Source organism: Pleurodeles waltl, unplaced genomic scaffold, assembly GCF_031143425.1.
Source record: "Pleurodeles waltl isolate 20211129_DDA unplaced genomic scaffold, aPleWal1.hap1.20221129 scaffold_70, whole genome shotgun sequence".
Classification (NCBI taxonomy): Eukaryota; Metazoa; Chordata; class Amphibia; order Caudata; family Salamandridae; genus Pleurodeles; species Pleurodeles waltl.
The window spans coordinates 2,606,214-2,621,096 of record NW_027150391.1 but is presented as its reverse complement, the minus strand read 5'-3'; positions in this window follow the sequence as shown (position 1 = coordinate 2,621,096).

Sequence of the window (14,883 nt, the reverse complement as noted above, 5' to 3'; positions counted from 1 at the left end):
GATCGCCTAATACCAATAGGCCGATCTGCCCCCAAGGGGGGGCAGAAATGGCCTAAAATATATATGCCCCCCCACCTCCCCCAGGGAGCGACCCTTGCCTACGGGGTCGCTCCCCTTGCCTGACGGCGCAAAAAAAAAGATCCCTGGTGCCTAGTGGTTTCTGCCCCCATTGGGGCAGATTGACCTAAAATCGTCCGACCTGCCCCCAAAGCGGGCAGAAATGTCCTAAGTACAATTTGCCCCTCCAGGGGAGCGACCCTTGCCTAAGGGGTCGCTCCCCATCTGTAAAACAACAACAACAACAAAAATCCCCGGTGCCTAGTGGTTTCTGCCCCAATTAAAATAGGCTGATCTGCCCCCATGGGGGGCAGAAATGACCTAAAATAAATTTGCCCCCCATGGGAACGACCCTTGCCTAAGGGGTCGCTCCCCTTACGTGAAATTCACGGACAAAAAAAAAACTCCCTTTTGTCTAAAAGGGGTCGCTCCCTTATGCCAATTTCCTTTTTATAAAATACATCCCTGGTGTCTAGTGGGCGTTTTGACAGCCGGATTGCTTTCAATCCGGCTGCCAAAACGCACAGAGAGACTTCAAAGTTATCTCTTTTATTTCACACCAGCTGCAGAAATCAGTGATCACTGCTTTAGTCCTGTCCAGAGTGGACTATTGTAATGCTTTACATGTAGGCATTCATCAGCATTCTTTTAAGAAACTTTAAGGCCTGACTGCTGAAGAAAAAGTTTAAGTCAGTCTCTGAAGCTCTATCTGAACTCCATTGGCTCTCTGTGAGAATTAGAGTACTGTTCAAGGACTTAAGTTTGGCACATAAATCTCTGTATGGTAAAGGTCCTGCATACCTCAAACGAAATCTCATTTGGTATTCTCCCAGAAATACTCTTCGCTTTGCACATTCTGGGACAGTCAATGTCTCCAAAATCAGAAGAGAGAGCTGGGGTGGAAGGAACTTTATCCACATTACATGTAAACGGTGGGATAATTTACCCTACCAGCTCAGTCTAACCTTTTCAGTTTCAGAAAACATCTGAAAACCTGTTTTTACTCCCAATCGGTCTGATCAGGTACAAGTCCCTTCTTTTGGTGAATTTTTGGTTTCTAGTAATTAAATTCTTCATTTAGCAGACACCAGAGTCAAGATGCCTTTGACATTCATCCGCTATATGAAATATTTCAATATCTATATCTACATACCTATATCTCTATATCTATAACCTAGTGGCGGTCGCCACTAGGTAGTTATAGTTAAGACCTAATTTCTATAGAAAAAGCGTTTTTTGTTGTGCGAATACCTTTGGCACCATTTGATGAAGCTTCACAAAATTTTCCAAAAAACAACGGACGTCACTTCAGTTGCTGTCTGGAAATTTTCGGGGTGACCTGTCAAGCAAGGGCCAGGAAAAAAGGGGGGTCCCAAAACACGTTTTCCCCATTAATTTTTTCAATAGGAAAAATTGAACAGCGATAGCGCCAAAACTACTGAACGGAATTACACTAAATTTAGCACAAAGGTAACTTTTGGTCCAGAAACAGGACTCTTTGTTATTGGGCGAAAATCTATTCAGTGGTTTTAGAGAAATTAAAAGAAATCCAAATTTGTCTATATAGGGACGCAAAGGATTTGCGACCCCTCCCGATCTCGTGCTGAGATCTGATTAACTGACAACACTTAAAAAAGAAAGTGCTGTCAGCCATGTTGGGCTAAAAAGGTATAAAAATAAAGAAAAAGGGCCAGGGTAGAGTCACCCTGACCCCTTAGCTCTGGTGGTCGGGTCCCAGAGGTACCCCCAAGGGCTAAAAAGCATTTTTCTTTTTAAATCTTGCCGCAGAGTCATGAATCCCCGGCAAAAATGTAAAAATTACTATTTTAAAGCCCCCGAGTGGGCCAAGTCCGGAGGCATTTATGGAATAAAGGCCTGCTGCCACGGGGACCACCACCTCTCTGGGGCATATAAATAATATGCGGGGGCTGCGAGCCCCTCCACTGCCTCGGGGAATACCACCTCCGCAAGATTATAAATAAATATTATGTGGGGCCACAACCTCCCCAGAGGTGTAAATATTTATTATGCAGGGGGGCCACACATCCCCCTCGCTGCTCCGGGGACCACCACCTGCCCAGGGCTGTAATAATATGCAGGTGGCCACGCCCCCTACCCCGCTGTCCAGGGACCACCATCTCCTTGGGGAAAATAGTTAAGAAAAAGAAAGGGTATTTCTATGGGACCCCCAAACCCTGGAGAACACACCTCCCTGGGCTTTTAACACATTGAAGGGGGGCCACCGTCCCCACCTCTTGGAGCCACTAATGGCCCTGGGGACTGCCACACCCAGGACCGGCTCCTGCTATGTCCTGGGGTGACGACCCCCGGGACATAGTTGTTTGCTGTGACTTGGCTGCAGCTTTTAAGCTGCAGCCAAGTCACAGCAAACAGTTGTAGGAGGCTGGACTGGCTTGTAGTGAGTACCAAGGGGTACTTGCACCTTGCACCAGGCCCAGTTATCCCTTATTAGTGTATAGGGTGTCTAGCAGCTTAGGCTGATAGATAATGGTAGCTTAGCAGAGCAGCTTAGGCTGAACTAGGAGACGTGTGAAGCTACTACAGTACCACCTAGTGTCATATGCACAATATCATAAGAAAACACAATACACAGTTATACTAAAAATAAAGGTACTTTATTTTTATGACAATATGCCAAAGTATCTTAGAGTGTACCCTCAGTGAGAGGATAGGAAATATACACAAGATATATATACACAATAGCAAAAATATGCAGTATAGTCTTAGAAAACAGTGCAAACAATGTATAGTTACAATAGGATGCAATGGGGAAACATAGGGATAGGGGCAACACAAACCATATACTCCAAAAGTGGAATGCGAACCACGAATGGACCCCAAACCTATGTGACCTTGTAGAGGGTCGCTGGGACTATTAGAAAATAGTGAGAGTTAGCAAAATAACCCTCCCCAAGACCCTGAAAAGTGAGTGCAAAGTGCACTACAGTTCCCCTAAGGACAAAATAGTCGTGTTAGAGGGAAAATGCAAGGAAAACACAAATCAGCAATGCAACAACGATGGATTCCTGACTGAGGGTACCTGTGGACCAAGGGGACCAAGTCCAAAAGTCACAAGCAGCTCGGAGATGGGCAGATGCCCAAGAAATGCCAGCGGTTGGTGCAAAGAAGCTCTTACTAGGCTGTAGAACTGTGAATACTGCAGGAACGACAAGGGCTAGAGACTTCCCCTTTGGAGGATGGATCCCCCACACCTTGGAGAGTCGTGCAGAAGTGTTTTACCGCCGGATCGATGCCAACAAGCCTTGCTACACGCAAATCGTGCGTTTGGCGTTTTTGGACGCTGCTGGGGCCCAGGAGGGACCAGGAGGTCGCAAATTGGACCTACAGAGAGAGGGGACGTCGCGCAAGACAAAGAGCCCTCACTGAAGCAGGTAGCACCCGGAAAAGTGCCAGAAACAGGCACTACGAGGATGCGTGAAACGGTGCTCGCCGAAGTTGCACAAAGGAGTCCCATGTCGCCGGAGACCAACTTAGAAAGTCGTGCAATGCAGGTTAGAGTGCCGTGGACCGAGGCTTGGCTGTGCAGGAAGGATTTCCGCCGGAAGTGCACAGGGGCCGGAGTAGCTTGCAAAGTCGCGGTTCCCAGCAATGCAGCCCAGCGAGGTGAGGCAAGGACTTACCTCCACCAAACTTGGGCTGAAGAGTCACTGGACTGTGGGGGTCACTTGGACGGTGTCGCTGGATTCGAGGGACCTCGCTCGTCATGCTGAGAGGAGACCCAAGGGACCGGTAATGCAGCTTTTTGGTGCCTGCGGTTGCAGGGGGAAGATTCCGTCGACCCACGGGAGATTTCTTCGGAGCTTCTGGTGCAGAGAGGAGGCAGACTACCCCCACAGCATGCACAAGCAGGAAAACAGTCGAGAAGGCGGCAGGATCAGCGTTACAGAGTTGCAGTAGTCGTCTTTGCTACTATGTTGCAGGTTTGCAGGCTTCCAGCGCGGTCAGCGGTCGATTCCTTATCAGAAGGTGAAGAGGGAGATGCAGAGGAACTCGGCTGAGCTCATGCATTCGTATCTAAAGTTTCCCCAGAGACAGAGACCCTAAATAGCCAGAAAAGAGGGTTTGGCTACCTAGGAGAGAGGAAAGGCTACTAACACCTGAAGGAGCCTATCAGCAGGAGTCTCTGACGTCACCTGGTGGCACTGGCCACTCAGAGCAGTCCAGTGTGCCAGCAGCACCTCTGTTTCCAAGATGGCAGAGGTCTGGAGCACACTGGAGGAGCTCTGGACACCTCCCAGGGGAGGTGCAGGTCAGGGGAGTGGTCACTCCCCTTTCCTTTGTCCAGTTTCACGCCAGAGCAGGGGCTAAGGGGTCCCTGAACCGGTGTAGACTGGCTTATGCAGAATTGGGCACATCTGTGCCCAACAAAGCATTTCCAGAGGCTGGGGGAGGCTACTCCTCCCCTGCCTTCACACCATTTTCCAAAGGGAGAGGGTGTCACACCCTCTCTCAGAGGAAGTTCTTTGTTCTGCCATCCTGGGCCAGGCCTGGCTGGACCCCAGGAGGGCAGCTGCCTGTCTGAGGGGTTGGCAGCAGCAGCAGCTGCAGAGAAACCCCAGGAAGGGCAGTCTGGCAGTACCAGGGTCTGTGCTACAGACCACTGGGATCATGGAATTGTACCAACAATGCCAGGATGGCATAGAGGGGGCCATTCCATGATCATAGACATGTTACATGGCCATATTCGGAGTTACCATGGTGAAGCTACATATAGGTAGTGACCTATATGTAGTGCACGCGTGTAATGGTGTCCCCGCACTCACAAAGTTCAGGGAATTGGCTCTGAACAATGTGGGGGCACCTTGGCTAGTGCCAGGGTGCCCTCACTCTAAGTAACTTTGCACCTAACCTTTACCAGGTAAAGGTTAGACATATAGGTGACTTATAAGTTACTTAAGTGCAGTGTAAAATGGCTGTGAAATAACGTGGACGTTATTTCACTCAGGCTGCAGTGGCAGGCCTGTGTAAGAATTGTCAGAGCTCCCTATGGGTGGCAAAAGAAATGCTGCAGCCCATAGGGATCTCCTGGAACCCCAATACCCTGGGTACCTCAGTACCATATACTAGGGAATTATAAGGGTGTTTCAGTAAGCCAATGTAAATTGGTAAAAATAGTCACTAGCCTGTCAGTGACAATTTAGAAAGCAATGAGAGAGCATAACCACTGAGGTTCTGATTAGCAGAGCCTCAATGAGACAGTTAGTCACTACACAGGTAACACATTCAGGCACACTTATGAGCACTGGGGCCCTGGGTTACCAGGGTCCCAGTGACACATACAACTAAAACAACATATATACAGTGAAGAATGGGGGTAACATGCCAGGCAAGATGGTACTTTCCTACACAACCCCCCCCCAAACGAAGGACAATAAGACTAGCCATTACCTGATGAGTCTTCATTGTCTAAGTGGAAATATCTGGAGAGTCCATCTGCATTGGAGTGGCTACTCCCAGGTCTATGTTCCACTGTATAGTCCATTCCCTGTAGGGATATGGACCACCTCAACAATTTAGGATTTTCACCTTTCATTTGTTTTAGCCAAAGTAGAGGTTTGTGGTCTGTCTGAACAATGAAGTGAGTGCCAAACAGGTATGGCCTCAACTTCTTCAGAGCCCAGACCACAGCAAAGGCCTCCCTCTCAATGGCAGACCAACGCTTTTCTCTAGGGGTCAACCTTCTACTAATAAAAGCAACAGGTTGATCCTGGCCCTCAGAATTAAGTTGTGATAGGACTGCCCCTACTCCTAATTCAGATGCATCAGTTTGGACATAGAATTTTTTAGAGTAACAAGGGCTTTTCAGGACAGGTGCAGAGCACATGGCCTGCTTCAGCTCCTCAAAAGCTTTCTGACAGTTTGCTGTCCATAATACCTTTTTAAGCATTTTCTTGGATGTGAGGTCATTAAGAGGGGCTGCAATGGAGCCATAGTTCTTAATGAACCTCCTGTAATACCCAGTGAGGCCTAGGAAGGCTCTCACCTGAGTCTGAGTGGTAGGGGGAACCCAATCAATAATAGTTTGGATTTTCCCCTGAAGTGGTGCAATCTGTTCCCCACCAACAAGGTGTCCCAGATAAACCACCTTACCCTGCCCTATCTGGCTCTTTGAAGCCTTGATAGTGAGGCCTGCCTTTTGCAGGGCCTCCAAAACTTTCCATAGGTGGACCAGGTGATCATCCCAGCTGGAGCTAAATACAGCTATATCATCCAAATATGCTGCACTGAAAGCTTCCAGTCCTTGCAGGACTGTGTTCACCAACCTCTGAAAAGTGGCAGGTGCATTTTTCAAACCAAAAGGCATTACAGTAAACTGGTAATGTCCTCCAATGGTAGAAAATGCAGTCTTAGGTTTAGCATCTTCTGATAATTTGATCTGCCAATACCCTGCAGTCAAATCAAAAGTGCTTAGATACTTGGCAGATGCCAGTGTATCTATGAGCTCATCTGCCCTGGGTATAGGGTGAGCATCAGTTTTGGTTACCAAGTTGAGACCTCTATAGTCTACACAAAACCTCATTTCCTTCTTTCCATCTTTAGAATTGGGTTTTGGTACCAGTACCACAGGAGAAGCCCATGGACTGTCAGAGTGCTCAACTACTCCTAGTTTCAACATTTTCTGAACTTCTTGCTTTATGCAGTCCCTGACATGGTCAGGCTGCCTATAGATCTTACTTTTGACAGGTAAACTGTCTCCAGTATCTATAGTGTGCTCACACCAAGAAGTGGTGCCTGGCACAATGGAGAAGAGTTCTGAAAATTGTCCTAGGAGATTTATGCAATTATCTTTCTGCTCAGCAGTAAGACAATCAGCCAAAACTACACCTTCCACAAGAGCATCTTGTTCTGTGGAAGAGAAGAGATCAGGTAGAGGATCACTGTCTTCTTCCTGTCCCTCATCTGTTGCCATGAGCAGGGTGAGATCAGCCCTGTCATAGTAGGGTTTCAGGCGGTTGACATGGAGCACCCTCAGGGGATTCCTGGCAGTGCCTAAGTCAACCAAGTAGGTGACTTCACCCTTCTTTTCAACAATTGTGTGGGGTCCACTCCATTTATCTTGGAGTGCTCTTGGGGCCACAGGCTCCAAGACCCACACTTTCTGCCCTGGTTGGTACTGAACCAAAACAGCCTTCTGATCATGCCATTGCTTCTGGAGCTCTTGGCTGGCCTGAAGGTTTTTACTGGCCTTTTTCATGTACTCAGCCATCCTTGATCTGAGGCCAAGTGCATAATCCACAATATCCTGCTTAGGAGCTTTTAAAGGTTGTTCCCAACCCTCCTTTACAAGTGTGAGTGGACCCCTAACAGGGTGTCCAAATAGAAGTTCAAAGGGGCTGAAGCCCACTCCTTTTTGGGGTACCTCCCTGTAGGCAAAAAGGAGGCATGGTAGAAGGATATCCCATCTCCTGCGGAGTTTTTCAGGGAGTCCCATAATCATGCCTTTGAGAGTTTTATTAAATCTCTCTACCAGTCCATTTGTTTGTGGATGATAGGGTGTTGTGAACTTGTAAGTTACACCACACTCCTTCCACATGGCCTTTAAGTATGCAGACATGAAATTGCTTCCTCTGTCTGATACTACTTCCTTTGGGAAGCCCACCCTGGAAAATATTCCCAGGAGGGCCTTTGCCACTGCAGGAGCTGTAGTGGTCCTTAAAGGAATAGCTTCAGGATATCTTGTGGCATGGTCCACTACCACTAAGATAAATCTATTGCCTGAAGCAGTAGGAGGGTCAAGGGGGCCAACTATGTCAACCCCTACCCTTTCAAAGGGAACCCCAACCACAGGCAGTGGGATAAGGGGTGCCTTTGGAGTGCCACCTGTCTTGCCACTGGCTTGACAGGTTTCACAGGACTTACAAAATTCTTTTGTGTCCTCAGACATCCTAGGCCAATGAAACAATGGTACCAATCTGTCCCAAGTTTTCATTTGACCCAGGTGCCCAGCTAGGGGAATGTCATGTGCCAGTGTTAGGAGGAACTTTCTGTACTCCTGAGGAATCACTAATCTCCTGGCAGCTCCAGGTTTAGGATCCCTATGCTCAGTGTACAAGAGGTTGTCCTCCCAGTAAACTCTGTGAGAGTCACTGACATCCCCATTAGCCTGTTTGACAGCTTGCTGTCTGAGACCCTCTAATGTGGGACAGGTTTGCTGTGCCACACTCAGCTCCTCTCTGGCAGGCCCCCCTTCACCCAAAAGCTCAGCAGTGTCTGCTTCCAGCTCCTCTGGTGTAGGTTCTGCACAGGGAGGGAATTCTTCTTCCTCAGAAGTTGAATCCACTGTAGAGGGAGGGATAGTAGGAAGTGGTTTGCTTCTACTAACCCTAGCTTTAGGGAGCACTTGGTCCATTGTTCCAGGATCCAAGCTTCCCTGTCCTTTTTGCTTTTTGGCCTGAGCCCTTGTCAAAGCAAAAATATGCCCTGGGATGCCCAGCATTGCTGCATGGGCCTCCAACTCCACATCTGACCAAGCTGATGTCTCCAAATCATTCCCTAATAGACAGTCTACAGGTAAATCTGAAGCTACCACAACTTTCTTTGGACCAGATACCCCCCCCAGTTGAGATTTACAACAGCCATGGGGTGGCTTTGTGTTATGTTGTGAGCATCGGTTACTTGGTACTGGTGTCCAAGTATGTGTTGTTCAGGGTGCACCAGTTTCTCAATCACCATTGTGACACTGGCACCTGTGTCCCTGTAGGCCTGGACCTCAACACCATTTATTAGGGTTAGTTGCTTGTACTTCTCCAAGTTATGGGGGCAAGCAACCAAAGTGGCTAAATCAATAGCCCCTTCAGAGACTAAAGTAGCCTCTGTGGTCTCCCTAATAAGACCAACCCCAACTAAATTACCAAAAGTGAGCCCAGCTACTCCCTTGGATTGGCTATTAGTAGGTTTGCTCCCACCACCACTGCTATTAGTAGGGACACTAGGTGTAGCAGTAGGGGTTGTAGTGGTAGGAGCTGTGGTGCCTTTCTTTGGACAACTGGGATCTGTTGTCCAATGGCCTTTTATTTTACATAAATAGCACCATGGTTTCTTTTCCTTGTTCCAATTAAAGGAGGATTTGGACCCACCACCCCCACCAGAGTGTTTTTGTGGGCCTGATGAAGACTCATTTTTAGATTTGTCCCCACCCTTGTCAGAAGACTTACCATCCTTCTTTTTGTTGCCATCTTTGTCACCCCCTGTATGAACTTTTCTGTTCACTCTTGTTCTGACCCATTTTTCTGCCTTCTTTCCCAATTCTTGGGGAGAGGTCAGATCAGAGTCCACCAAGCACTGGTGCAACAAATCAGACACACAATTATTAAGAATATGCTCTCTCAGGATCAAGTTATACAGGCTGTCATAATCAGTAACTTTACTGCCATGTAACCACCCCTCCAAGGCCTTCACTGCCTGGTCAATGAAATCAACCCAGTCTTGTGAAGACTCCTTTTTGGTCTCTCTGAACTTTACCCTGTATTGTTCAGTGGTTAAGCCATAACCATCCAGGAGTGCATTCTTAAGAACTTGGAAATTATTAGCATCATTTTCTTTTACAGTAAGGAGCCTATCCCTACCTTTTCCAGTAAATGATAGCCATAGGATAGCAGCCCACTGCTTTTGAGGGACATCCTGTACAGCACAGGCCCTCTCAAGTGCAGCAAACCACTTGTTAATGTCATCCCCCTCCTTATAAGGGGGAACTATCTTGTGCAGATTCCTGGAATCATGCTCTTTTGCAGGATGACTATGGGGAATACTGCTGCTGCCACCATGGGTATCTAAACCCAACTTCTGTCTTTCCCTCTCTACTTCTAAAGACTGTCTATCCAAATCCAGCTGTTGCTTCTTGAGCTTCAGTCTGGTTTGTTCCACTCTCAATCTATTGAGCTCCCTTTATAACAATCTGTCATCAGGGTGGGTGGGAGGGACATTTCTAGATACAGAGGTATGATGGGAATGAACAGAAGGAGACCTGTCCCTTACAGAGGGCACCCTAACAGCTTGGCTACCAGTATAATGTGAGAGCACACCATTAGTATGGTGTGATTCAACCTCTGTACCAACTATGCTAGACTGTCTAGTAATGGGCAGGCTGAGAAGTTTCTTTCCTGAACCTTTTCCTGGGGGAGTCCCTGGATCAGATTGAGAACCATTAGCTACTTTTTCTACAGATTGGGCACTTATGGCCTTATCCTGTACTCTAAGCATATTAATTAACAGTTCTAAAGAAGGATTCTTCCCTACACTCAAACCTCTCTCTATGCAGAGACTCCTTGCTCCTTTCCAGCTAAGGTGATCATATGCAAGTTTGGACAGTTCAACATTTTGGCCTGTGCCAGACATTTTTAGAGAGAGTTAAAGTGATAGAAAAAAGAGAAAAAAGTTTTCAGAACTTTTTGGAAAGACAGAAAAAACTTTTTAAACTTTTCAGAACTTTTTGAAAGTTTAGAAGTACTTTTCAGCACTTAGAAAAGAGTGAAAAGAGGAAATGCAAAACTTTTTGGCTATGTGTATATACACTGACCTTGTTTTGTATATTTTTCTCTTATGAAAAGTACAATGACAAGAGTGGTAAGTAGTCTCAAGCACTTATCCCACCACTGCACAACTAATGTAGGAGGCTGGACAGGCTTGTAGTGAGTACCAAGGGGTACTTGCACCTTGCACCAGGCCCAGTTATCCCTTATTAGTGTATAGGGTGTCTAGCAGCTTAGGCTGATAGATAATGGTAGCTTAGCAGAGCAGCTTAGGCTGAACTAGGGGACGTGTGAAGCTACTACAGTACCACCTAGTGTCATATGCACAATATCATAAGAAAACACAATACACAGTTATACTAAAAATAAAGGTACTTTATTTTTATGACAATATGCCAAAGTATCTTAGAGTGTACCCTCAGTGAGAGGATAGGAAATATACACAAGATATATATACACAATAGCAAAAATATGCAGTATAGTCTTAGAAAATAGTGCAAACAATGTATAGTTACAATAGGATGCAATGGGGAAACATAGGGATAGGGGCAACACAAACCATATACTCCAAAAGTGGAATGCGAACCACGAATGGACCCCAAACCTATGTGACCTTGTAGAGGGTCGCTGGGACTATTAGAAAATAGTGAGAGTTAGCAAAATAACCCTCCCCAAGACCCTGAAAAGTGAGTGCAAAGTGCACTACAGTTCCCCTAAGGACAAAATAGTTGTTTTAGAGGGAAAATGCAAGGAAAACACAAATCAGCAATGCAACAACGATGGATTCCTGACTGAGGGTACCTGTGGAACAAGGGGACCAAGTCCAAAAGTCACAAGCAGCTCGGAGATGGGCAGATGCCCAAGAAATGCCAGCGGTTGGTGCAAAGAAGCTCTTACTAGGCTGAAAAACTGTGAATACTGCAGGAACGACAAGGGCTAGAGACTTCCCCTTTGGAGGATGGATCCCCCACGCGTTGGAGAGTCGTGCAGAAGTGTTTTCCCGCCGGATGGACGCCAACAAGCCTTGCTACACGCAAATCGTGCGTTTGGCGTTTTTGGACGCTGCTGGGGCCCAGGAGGGACCAGGAGGTCGCAAATTGGACCTGCAGAGAGAGGGGACGTCGAGCAAGACAAAGAGCCCTCACTGAAGCAGGTAGCACCCGGAGAAGTGCCATAAACAGGCACTACAAGGATGCGTGAAACGGTGCTCGCCGAAGTTGCACAAAGGAGTCCCACGTCGCCGGAGACCAACTTAGAAAGTCGTGCAATGCAGGTTAGAGTGCCGTGGACCCAGGCTTGGCTGTGCACGAAGGATTTCCGCCGGAAGTGCACAGGGGCCGGAGTAGCTTGCAAAGTCGCGGTTCCCAGCAATGCAGCCCAGCGAGGTGAGGCAAGGACTTACCTCCACCAAACTTGGGCTTAAGAGTAACTGGACTGTGGGGGTCACTTGGACGGTGTCGCTGGATTCGAGGGACCTCGCTCGTCGTGCTGAGAGGAGACCCAAGGGACCGGTAATGCAGCTTTTTGGTGCCTGCGGTTGCAGGGGGAAGATTCCGTCGACCCACGGGAGATTTCTTCGGAGCTTCTGGTGCAGAGAGGAGGCAGACTACCCCCACAGCATGCACAAGCAGGAAAACAGTCGAGAAGGCGGCAGGATCAGCGTTACAGAGTTGCAGTAGTCGTCTTTGCTACTATGTTGCAGGTTTGCAGGCTTCCAGCGCGGTCAGCGGTCGATTCCTTATCAGAAGGTGAAGAGGGAGATGCAGAGGAACTCGGCTGAGCTCATGCATTCGTTATCTAAAGTTTCCCCAGAGACAGAGACCCTAAATAGCCAGAAAAGAGGGTTTGGCTACCTAGGAGAGAGGAAAGGCTACTAACACCTGAAGGAGCCTATCAGCAGGAGTCTCTGACGTCTCCTGGTGGCACTGGCCACTCAGAGCAGTCCAGTGTGCCAGCAGCACCTCTGTTTCCAAGATGGCAGAGGTCTGGAGCACACTGGAGGAGCTCTGGACACCTCCCAGGGGAGGTGCAGGTCAGGGGAGTGGTCACTCCCCTTTCCTTTGTCCAGTTTCGCGCCAGAGCAGGGGCTAAGGGGTCCCTGAACCGGTGTAGACTGGCTTATGCAGAATTGGGCACATCTGTGCCCAACAAAGCATTTCCAGAGGCTGGGGGAGGCTACTCCTCCCCTGCCTTCACACCATTTTCCAAAGGGAGAGGGTGTCACACCCTCTCTCAGAGGAAGTTCTTTGTTCTGCCATCCTGGGCCAGGCCTGGCTGGACCCCAGGAGGGCAGCTGCCTGTCTGAGGGGTTGGCAGCAGCAGCAGCTGCAGAGAAACCCCAGGAAGGGCAGTCTGGCAGTACCAGGGTCTGTGCTACAGACCACTGGGATCATGGAATTGTACCAACAATGCCAGGATGGCATAGAGGGGGCAATTCCATGATCATAGGCATGTTACATGGCCATATTCGGAGTTACCATGGTGAAGCTACATATAGGTAGTGACCTATATGTAGTGCACGCGTGTAATGGTGTCCCCGCACTCACAAAGTTCAGGGAATTGGCTCTGAACAATGTGGGGGCACCTTGGCTAGTGCCAGGGTGCCCTCACACTAAGTAACTTTGCACCTAACCTTTACCAGGTAAAGGTTAGACATATAGGTGACTTATAAGTTACTTAAGTGCAGTGTAAAATGGCTGTGAAATAACGTGGACGTTATTTCACTCAGGCTGCAGTGGCAGGCCTGTGTAAGAATTGTCAGAGCTCCCTATGGGTGGCAAAAGAAATGCTGCAGCCCATAGGGATCTCCTGGAACCCCAATACCCTGGGTACCTCAGTACCATATACTAGGGAATTATAAGGGTGTTTCAGTAAGCCAATGTAAATTGGTAAAAATAGTCACTAGCCTGTCAGTGACAATTTAGAAAGCAATGAGAGAGCATAACCACTGAGGTTCTGATTAGCAGAGCCTCAGTGAGACAGTTAGTCACTACACAGGTAACACATTCAGGCACACTTATGAGCACTGGGGCCCTGGGTTACCAGGGTCCCAGTGACACATACAACTAAAACAACATATATACAGTGAAGAATGGGGGTAACATGCCAGGCAAGATGGTACTTTCCTACAACAGTCTGCTTTCTGACAGTGGGGGTGCTAGTTATAGCTACATTAGGGCATGAGTTATTGTTACTTGAGGTAACTCTAACTATAACTGGTGAATTTCTATGGTTTTGTATGTTTCAAATGAGAGCCTAACTATAGTGTCCCTGTAATCTTTGGCTTTTTAGTGAATTTCTATCTTTAAAAAAAAATCTATTTCCTCACTATAACTTCCCTGTATCCATTGTTTTTTTCAGTGAATATGTGTATAGATATATATTTACTTAATAAATTATTTTTTCAAATGGAAATATTTCTTGATAAAACTAATTGTTTTTGTCTAGAAAATACTGTGTGCTAATCATTTATTAAAAAAAGTTTACTTTCCCTAACCAAAATCAAAAAGCTGCCTATAACAATACTCTGAATTGCTCGTGGGTATGGCCTAACCTCAACAAGGTGGGCACTGTTAAGCCTTTTCCAATAAGTCCTCATTAGTATAGTGGTCAGTATCCCCGCCTCTCATGCGGGAGACCAGCATTCAATTCCCTGATGGTGAGAAGATTTTTTTAACAAAAAATCTGCCTTAGAGGTTGCCCAACAGGTTGTCCCAATCTTTCTTGTGCCCTGGCTGACAGCCTGCAGCTAGTGCCAGGGAGACGAGAATCTGATCTCCTGCTTATAGGTGTGAACTCTCCCAGGGCTCAGAAACAAAGGACTAACAGGAGAGAGTTGTCACCTTCGTCCCTGACAGGATGTCTAGTGAAGTGGCATATCAAAGTGGGGAGCTACAAAGCTCCCACTGCCTCTGATATGCAAGTAGGTTTCCCCCGGAAGAGTAAACACCACCCACCTCCCCCAGGCACATTTGCCACCAGGGCACATGGGAAATTAGATAGTCAGGAGGCATATAACTCCGGAAGGCTAGCCATGCCTCCTGAGGTGGCTTCCTGTTCTGAACTGTTATAGAAGTGTTCTGGCATTTTTAAAAGTGCCAGAATAGAGGCTTCTGGGTAGAAAAGGTGGCACATATCCCTGGATGTAGTCACCTTAGGGGCAGATTAGCCACTGAAGCTAGTAGCCCATTGGTTGCTGGCACCACACACCTAACACCCCTAAAACAAGGATTTAAGGGACTCCCCTGACACCAAAACCTCAGATTTGAACAACTTGCAGAAAAGGACAAAGAAGAGACCGAGTCTATAATATAAC